At 40.9% G+C, this 7,492-nt stretch overlaps 1 pseudogene; it reads left to right on the top strand.

The window, feature by feature from the left end:
- Nucleotides 1-1,735: 1,735 nt before the first annotated feature.
- LOC102132328 (farnesyl pyrophosphate synthase pseudogene) lies at nucleotides 1,736-2,876 on the top strand (annotated as a pseudogene).
- The last annotated feature ends 4,616 nt before the right edge of the window (nucleotides 2,877-7,492 follow it).

Genomic DNA, 7,492 nt, shown 5'->3' with positions numbered 1-7,492 from the left:
TAGTTGTTTACAAGTTATCTTGGTTTTCAGACCCTATACATGCACATACATGCTTGTGTATTGAAGTCCTAGATATTCTAGTAAACTACCCATTTCAAAGATTCTATCCCAATGTCTCTATTCATCCCCTTATCACTGTTAGATTATTTAACATAATTTTCTCTTCAGCAGTTATAATTTCATATAACTTTCAAACGAGATATCACAGATATCATATGGCCACTATCCTCAAGTGGTCTGAGAATTAACAGATTTTTGCTTTTGTTGAAAACTCATTTCTCAATATCATAGTTTGTTTCCTTATTCTTAAATAGTATCTGTTTAAACAAAAATAACCTAAGGAGAATAGTTCAGCAGTTTATCAGTTTCCTAGATGAGCCAGACTCAGTTTCAGTTACTGTTGCTTGCAAGTGAGAACTCCAGAGCTACAGAAACCAAGTTTGGCAGATTAAGCGACAAAAAGCTCATATTAAAATATGTACAGCTCCTCCCCTGCCCCCCCGCCCCTACCTCGAGAGTCACTGGGAGGGCCAGAAAATTTGCCTTAATCCTGTTTCCAGGAATAACATCCTAAATTGCTCTACAGAAGCAGTCTGATAAAAACAAAACAAAACAAAAAACCTGCCTCCATCAAGCTCTAGATGCTACAATTTGTGTCTCTGCTTCTTGAACACCAGGAACTCAACTTTACTGCAACCACATTGTCTGCCACTCCAATGCCAAAGTTCTATACAGGGCATCAGTTTGATAACCAAGGAAGTCACATGGGATGCTGTCTTTGCCAGGAAATGAGTTCTACCCAATATGCTAGTCACTTCTAATTTTAAGTTTCATGGGTGTGTGTTTGATTGGAGGAACCAAGTTACCTAACCACACCCCAGCTGGGAGAAGAGGCTGGGAAATGAGTTGTCTGGCTTTTACAAGGAGGAAACACTCAAAAAAAAAAAGAAAAAAAAAAAAAACCTTCCAAAAACACATAGTAAATGACTATTATAAATGCAAACTGACGTGTATATAATGGTCTTTTCAGACAGTCTTTTAGTTAAAATAATTAGTTAAATCAACCAGTTAATCAATTCAAGCAAGGAATAAGTTTTTCTTGCTTATATCTAAGGCCAATTCTTGTTTTCTACGATATTCAGCTTCTCTCAGTTTCTTAAAAGCTTTGCTCCAAAAGCACATCAGAAACCTTACTCATTTTACCAGATTATTTCCAACAGCATACAGGCATGCTGCTATTTCTCTCAACCTAAAAATACACAGTCAAATACTTTCCTATCTTGCTGCCACTTCTCCCTCCAGGTAGTGCCCTCTCACTACTTCACCACTCTGTTACTCTTTGCAGCAAACTCCCAGATAGAAGTGTCCATATTTGCTGTTGTCCATTCATTCCTTTCATCCTATCTGTAATACACTTTTATTGTGCTTTGGCTTCCACTGCTCTATAGAAATTGTTCTTGTCAAGTTCATGACTGACCTTCCATTGCTAACTCCAATTGATGGTCATTTCCTAATTTTTGTTAGAGCTGGACTGTCAGAAGCATTTACCCTCCTCCTTGAACAACATATTAATTTGGCTTTCATCTCATCATACTTTTCCATTTTGTTTTGTTTTGTTTTTTTCCATCATATGGGCCACTTTTTCTCAGTTTTCTTTGCCTTTTCTTTTCAAAACCCTAATGTCGGGAACGGAGCAGGAATCCGCATCTGGGAACAGAACCCTTTGCTCCTCCCTCAGAATGAACGGAGACCAGAAATCAGATGTTTATGCCCAAGAAAAGCAAGATTTTGTTCAGCACTTCTCCCAGATCGTTAGGGTGCTGACTGAGGATGAGATGGGGCACCCAGAGACAGGAGATGCTATTGCCCGGCTCAAGGAGGTCCTGGAGTACAATGCCATCGGAGGCAAGTATCACCGGGGTTTGACAGTGGTAGTAGTGTTCCGGGAGCTGGTGGAGCCAAGGAAACAGGATGCTGATAGTCTCCAGCGGGCCTGGACTGTGGGCTGGTGTGTGGAACTGCTGCAAGCTTTCTTCCTGGTGACAGATGACATCATGGATTCATCCCTCACCCGCCGTGGACAGATCTGCTGGTATCAGAAGCCGGGTGTGGGTTTGGATGCCATCAATGATGCTATCCTCCTGGAAGCATGTATCTACCGCCTGCTGAAGCTCTATTGCCGGGAGCAGCCCTATTCCTGAACCTGATCGAGCTCTTCCTGCAGAGTTCCTATCAGACTGAGATTGGGCAGACCCTGGACCTCATCACAGCCCCCCAGGGCAATGTGGATCTTGGCAGATTCACTGAAAAGAGATATAAATCTATTGTCAAGTACAAGACAGCTTTCTACTCCATCTACCTTCCTATAGCTGCAGCCATGTACATGGCAGGAATTGATGGTGAGAAGGAGCATGCCAATGCCAAGAAGATCCTGCTGGAGATGGGAGAGTTCTTTCAGATTCAGGATGACTACCTTGACCTCTTTGGGGACCCCAGTGTGACCGGCAAAGTTGGCACTGACATCCAGGACAACAAATGCAGCTGGCTGGTGGTTCAGTGTCTGCAACGGGCCACTCCGGAACAGTACCAGATCCTGAAGGAAAATTACGGGCAGAAGGAGGCTGAGAAAGTGGCCTGGGTGAAGGCACTATATGAGGAGCTGGATCTGCAGGCTGTGTTCTTGCAATATGAGGAGGACAGTTACAGCCACATTATGGCTCTCATTGAACAGTACGCAGTGCCCCTGCCCCCAGCCATCTTTCTGGGGCTTGCGCGCACAATCTACAAGCGGAAAAAGTGACCTAGAGATTGCAAGGGCGGGGAGAGGAGGCTCTCAATAAATAATTGTGTAACCTTAAAAAAAAAACACAAAAAAACCCTAATGTCTAACCATTAGTGTTCACAGGGCTTTCTCTCTTCTCTGTCTACACATTCTTTTATCCAGGTCTGTAAGGTGTATTTGTGTAAATACCATCTACACACCGAAGACTCCAAATTTATAGCTCCAGAATTTTCCCCTCTGAATGCTAGGCTTATATATATGATTCCATGATAGCTCTCTTAGAAGTATAATAGGTATTCAAATGTACACAACCAAAACAGAACTCTTGGTTCTTACCTTCTATAGTCCTTCTTTCTACATCTTAAAAAATGAAACTAACTGCTCAGGCCAAAAATTTTGGAGTCATTTCTCACTCCTCTTTTTTCATACCCTATATCCAATCCATTAATATCTGTTGACTCTAACAGCAACAGATATCCAGAATCCAACCTTTTCTTATCAACTCCACTGCTACTACCAAATTTAAAACACCATCACTCTTCACATTGATCAGTACAGAAGCTTCTTAACTTGCTTTTCTGCTCCTATTCCTGTATCTCTACAGTGTATTTTCCACACAGCGGTGAAAGTAATCTTTTGAATATATAATGATTTTATTACTACTCAAAATCCTCATCACACTTAGAAAAATTACCAAAGTCCTTCCTCTCAAGAGTAAGCCCGAGGTGCTGTGTAATTTTAATCCTCTCAAACCTCATCTCCTAACATTTCTTCTCCCACATTCAGTTTCCTTCAGTCACATTACCTTAAATTATCCTTAAGGGGGGAAACATACAAAAATAAACAACAATTCTTCCAAGAGTAATGACTCAAGTTCAGGATTTAATGAAAATCAAGGTGAGGGGATTCAAGAAAGTGGTCATGGAGAGGTTGACACTTGAGCCATGTTTTAGGAATGGGTATAATGTTGAAAAGCAGAGCTCGGAAGATGGAAGATATGTTTGGATGTGTTATAGCAAGCAAAATAAACTGAGCACCAACTATGTCCCAGAGACTATGGGGTATAAAAAACTGAGTGCAGGTAGGAGAACCTGTGTACACCTGGGGTATATATGTTCCTGGGTTTCTGGGGAATCCTGAGTATCTTTAATGCAAATAAACAGTTGTCTACAACAGTTAAGGGAGAAGAAACAACATGATATCCAGCGAGTGCACTAGCCAATGGCAATGCATAACTTCTCTTCTTCCACCTTCCTCCACTCTCCCATCGTGTTTAGTGCTCAGCAAATAAATTCTTAAATGATTGTATTAATGCATGCACAATTAATGTGTGCCAAGTACAATCTAAGCACTGGGTACAAATAATTTTAGAATTATTAAGAAGTAGAAATTGGCTAGGCGTGATAGCTCACCCCTGAAATCCCACGCAGCACTTTGGGAGGCTGAGGTGGGCAGATTATGAGGTCAAGAGACAGAGACCATCTTGGCCAACATGGTGAAACCCCGTCTCTACTAAAAATACAAAAAATTAGCTGAGTGTGGTGGTGCACACTGGTAGTCCCAGCTACTCAGGAGGCTGAGGCAGGAGAATCACTTGAACCTGGGAGGCAGAGGTTGTGTTGAGCAGAGATGGTGCCACTGCACTCCAGCCTGGTGACAGAGTAAGACCCCATCTCAAAAAAACAAAAAGTAGAAATTTCTCCAGTATCCTCAATGGGCTTGCTTACTCGGGGTAATAGGCTTAAAATAATTATAGAAATATAGAATGCCGAAGAGAGGGCTTGTTTGGGGTAAAAGAAAGATCCTGTAGCACTACTCACCCTGTGCAAGCACTGCTCACCCATGCTACCATCCAAATCCTATAAAGCACGATTCTTTTGAGCTTCAATTACCTGTCTCCTCACTGAGCCACCATTGCAAGTGTTTCCTTCATGGGATCAATTAAAATACTCACCTCAAAAATGTGTTTTGGCAAAGAGGGTATTTGAAACAATGAAAATAAATTATATGGGTATGGATTGGTGGATGTCAATTATAAAACCAGAAGTTACAGAACATATCATACCCTAAACACAGACACACAGATGGAGAGAGAGAGAGAGAGAGAGAGAGAGAGAGAGAGACAGACACTTTGGTATGCTTTGATGTTTTCCAAAATTTCAAAAGTGTATGCTCAGTTTATAAGGGGCCAGTAAATATTATTTGCCTGTCTATTGTAAGAGTGAAAGCCATACTTAGATATAGATATATCTTAGAAAAATATTCTAAAGCACATCATATACAGAAGAGGGGAATAACTGCTTCTTTTTATTCAGTGTTTACTTTCTGCCAGAGAGGGCTGAACATTTTATATGTGCAAGCCCAATTAATTTCTCAATGACACAGATTACCAAAAAAAATGATGCTTAAGTTATGATTTGCCATGAAGTAGTCCAAGTAGAGAGTAGCCGACAAAGCAGTCCAGCATGGAGGCCAATGTAGAAAATGTGATTCTTTTGTCCTTCTAGCCCCTCAGCTACTCTCCCATGTCAGGCCTTCACTAGACAAGCTCAGAGAGATTTAGAGGTCTCCCGACAGTGGTCAGGAGGCCTTTACACCTGTGTGCAAAGTCGGGAGTGTAGTAGAAACTGGGAGATGACCTGGGGAGAACTGGGAAGCTCTGCTATGCAGACCATCTGGGAGGGGAGGTGGAGAGCCTCCCCAAAGCCAGTCCCATCCCCCAACTTCTGTGGCAGCCTGGGTGAGAGGCATGGGGAGAGTGGGGAGAGTGTGGAGAGGCTGGAGCCCAGCTGAGAACGTAATATACTCTTTCCTTTTTATGGATCTGTAGGAAGATATATTAAGGGGTCAAAAAGATCCATCCTACACTATTTAAGGGAAAAAACTCCTTGCTGGAGACAATCTTTAGCAAATAAATTCTTAGAAATTCTTTCACAATTTCATATTCCTTTTCTGATGGGTGAGGAGCAGGGACAGGAATAATCTTCAGTTTATTCTGTCACATTCTAAAATGTCTGTTACTCAGTGCTTCATGTAGAAGGGATGTGGTTGCCTATTTGCCCTGATTGGGAAATACCAAATTAACATGAGATTGACAGTTTAACTCTCCTAGACTTCAAAAAAGCTTTTCTATGCAAAAATGTGGGAAATAAAAAAAAGTATCACCTCAAGTCTTACCAGCAAATATATTATTGTAATTATAGGATTAGAATTAGAATAATCTCTCTTTAAATTAAAATCCTGGTTCTCTCTTTTTGCCATCCCTATTATAAATCTGTAGCCTCATTTGTTTCTGGGCTAGGAAATTGTAGCAAATATCAGGTGGGAGAGAAGTACCCTTTTTACTGTGCCCATAGTGAGTGTAATGATGGCTGTACTCTTTGTCCCCAGTGGAAGTCCCTTGATATATATCAATGAAGTGATTTTTTCCTTCCCAGGGAGGAGGTGATACTGTGAACTTGCCACTGTGATCATTAATACTTAACAAGACCTTCTCTTCCTTTACCAAAGACAGCCCTGGGGACCATTCACAATGCTTTGTAGTGAAGAATGAAATTAACCTTTTGTAGAGAAGCTCACAGGTCTATTAGAGAACTCATTATGCAGGGACTGGCTAGAGAAAGGGTCTCTATATAATCTCTTAGGCAAATAAAGTAACTTAATTCAATATTTGAAGTGTTAACAGATCTTCTCACAATTATAGTTTAATTGAACCTGCCCCTGTCCCAAGTAACACGTGGACAGGAATAACAGAGTCTACAAACCGGTCCATATTGGCCAGTCTCAATTGACAAGTCACATTCAAGGACACCGACTAAGTACTTCAGTAAAGCATTAGGTGCTTTGGGGAATGCACTGATGAACAATGACTGGCAGGAGTACCCTTGTTCTCCTATGACAGGCCTCATGATAAATACCAATACTGTGAAAGAACTGCTCCTTCTCAGACACTAAAATATATGGACCATGTATTCCCATGGAAATATCTAATAATGTGGAAAGAAGTATACATTTCCCTCAAACACTATAGACTTGCATAAGCTTAAGTCCTGTCACTTCCATAGCAAATAAATTCTTCTCTAATTCACAAATTCAACTGTGACTCCAATCAGTTCTGGGGAAGAAGGAAGGGAATGAAAGTTAGCAGACATCAAATATCTACCTTATACTGGGATCACACAGAGATATCTAATTTAATGAATGCTGGAATCCAATGTGGTTCATATTGTCATCTCCATTTTACAAATAAAGAAATTGAAAGCGTTCAGGGAGGTTAAAGCAGCTTGTTAAAACTCACACCTTAGAAAACTAGAGTTGTTAAGTCAGAGATTCATAGCCTTGTGTTTCCATTGTTCTTCAACTTGATTTTCGAAGGTATGGAAAAAAAACTTCAAAGATGTCTAATGTAAACAGATGTTTGTATTTCTTTAGAAAAGAAGGGTTCACAAGAAGTTGGATGTTCACAACAGGACTGCAAGTTTGGCTTGGTGTGCCTAGAAATTAATCCTACCCTAACAAGCAAACCTGACAACTCTTCTTAGGCTTTTCACTTTTAAAACAACAATGATATGTGTAAGAAATGAAAGCATGGCCGGGCACAGTGGCTCATGCCTGTAATCCCAGCACTTTGGGAGGCCGAGGAGGGCAGATGATGAGGTCAGGAGCCTGTCCAATATGGCAAAACGCCATCCCTACTAAAAATACAAAATT

Source organism: Macaca fascicularis, chromosome 15 (genome assembly GCF_037993035.2).
Source record: "Macaca fascicularis isolate 582-1 chromosome 15, T2T-MFA8v1.1".
NCBI lineage: Eukaryota > Metazoa > Chordata > Mammalia > Primates > Cercopithecidae > Macaca > Macaca fascicularis.
Note: the sequence above shows the minus strand (reverse complement) of the source record. Positions and strands in the feature narration are given on the sequence as shown.